Source organism: Carlito syrichta, unplaced genomic scaffold (genome assembly GCF_000164805.1).
Source record: "Carlito syrichta isolate Samal-C Ts95f unplaced genomic scaffold, Tarsius_syrichta-2.0.1 Scaffold239811, whole genome shotgun sequence".
Lineage (NCBI taxonomy): Eukaryota > Metazoa > Chordata > Mammalia > Primates > Tarsiidae > Carlito > Carlito syrichta.
Window position 1 is genome coordinate 286496 of NW_007183907.1, and position 2047 is coordinate 288542.

General features: G+C 38.5%; 1 protein-coding gene across 1 annotated transcript in view; it reads right to left on the reverse strand.

The window, feature by feature from the left end:
• Window positions 1-1501, reverse strand: part of MACROD2 (MACRO domain containing 2) — a 161452-nt gene extending 159951 nt beyond the window's left edge. Inside the window, exon 1 of the mRNA XM_008051866.2 lies at window positions 1424-1501. The gene's annotated coding sequence lies outside the window, so the exon portion shown is untranslated. The remainder of the gene's footprint in view (window positions 1-1423) is intronic.
• Between the last annotated feature and the right edge of the window lie 546 nt (window positions 1502-2047).

The following is a 2047-nucleotide window of genomic DNA, read 5'->3' on the forward strand; positions in this document are numbered from 1 at the left end:
AAGCAGCTGAGGATACCTACATTTACTTATGAGGGGACAGAGTTTACATCATTACTATTCAGAAGTAAGATCTAGCATTAGTAAGATTATGTGGGGACAGGGCAACCAGATGCTCTGTCTACCCACATTAGTAGTAGAGCTAATGTTTTGATTTCCATTTTTCTTACAGCTTTGTCTTCTCAGTTGGTTCTGAACTCCCAGCAAGGTGAGAACAGTGTCATTACTTATCACCTGAAACCCCAACCCTTACATGGATGCTGCGCAGTCATAAGGTGTGAGAACCTGCTGCTAGGAGAGAAGTTAGCTGACAGTGTTCAGCGACCACACTTTCGGGATCTGCTGGGGCATTTTGTTCACACCAAAGCTACTTTCTCCCCAAGATGCTTGCAGCCAATGACCAAGCATGAAGAAGGAGGACACTAGAGTCCAGCCATTTCAACACCATGCAGGGCTCCTCTGATGTTCAGTCTTTGTGCTATGCCCCAGACTTCCTCAGACTCATTGCACTGCAAACTGAAGTACTCCTGTCTAAGCCTCCTTCCTACTTTCTCTCCTTGTCCCTGCTCCTGCTCCTTTGCCTGCTCCTCTCCCTTTAATCCTTCACAGACTTTCCCTATAACTCCCCTGCACTTCTACCTCCATCTTGGTATCTTCTTCCCTCGAGGTCCAAACTGACTCCATGAGTATTATCATCCTTTTCATTTCACAGCGGAGGAAGTTGGTCTCCAGGCAAGGAAGTAAAAGGCATATTTGCTTCCTTTTAGAAGTTTATACACACTTTTAAGTTTGAGGTTCATTTAGAAAAAATACTTCATCTACATTTTGAAAGAAAATTTGAATGACTTGTATGTTGCACTAATCATGTTTAAAAAAAAAAGAAGACAATGTCATTTTTTTGGAAGACTGAGCCCAATTGGACTTATCCGCTTAATGCAAAAATAAGAAGCCATGCTGACTTCTAGAAAAGGGAAGAGAATACTAAGATGGGAACCATTCCTAGCATTCATTGTTGAGGTTCGAAAGTGGGAAGACTCAGAATGTGTTTATCAGAAAAACAAATTATCCCAATAAGCCAATAGCTGCGGTGCTGATCATCACATACAGACCTTGACCTTCACCTTCTCCTGGTTTCAGAACATGTAACTTGTAAGTAGATTATGTAACCCACACTCTTTCGCTTTGCAGAAATGGAAAATGCATTACACTGAGAAAATGGTTTTTTTAAATTTGGTTTTTACCTTAACAAAATAAGCCTGAATTTGATTTTTCATCTTCAGACATATTAGAAAAGGATAAAAGAATCACTCTGTGATATTTTAATCCTTAGTAATATCTAAACATGAACATATCATAACACATAAAAATTAAATGGAAGTTACTTTCCATGGCATAATTTTTCAAAGGAAGGAGAAAAAGGACTTACCTTCACTAGAGTCTTTAGAACATTCTGGCTTCTTTGCTTTGCTCTTCTTCTGGGGTGGAGAGAGGCCTTTTGGTTCCAACCCCTCTGGAATTACAAAGATTTAATACAGTCTTATTTAAATATTTACCAGTAGGGTTCAAAATTATGTTGAAGTTGAGAAGTGTTTTCTTCCTAGTAAACCCACACATACACTGAATCTTAATTGTAGATTCATCTGTCATCAAGGCTGAGCTAAATTTTGGCAAGGACCTGTGATTCTCCAACCTACATAGCCTTAAGCATCAGGTTTAAGCTAAAACATTTTTGTAGACATCATTAATGCTTCACACAAACATCAAATCTTACACATATGCTATCTTTAATTTTAAAATTCTCCATAAGGGAATCCCATTATTATTTTTTCCTCCAAGACAGTTTGATCTTACAATTCATGGATTAATTGACAGTTGTCATTGTACAATTTCACCTTGATCCTCAAAGTAGAGCTAGATGAATGGTGGATGTGATGGGACTAGAAATTATCCTTCTTCTATTTAACAAGCTTCTTAGTAAGCGAGATTCTAAACAAGTTCCACATGCCCCAAATTAAATGATTGCACTTCCCAAATTCCTCAATGCCCCTCC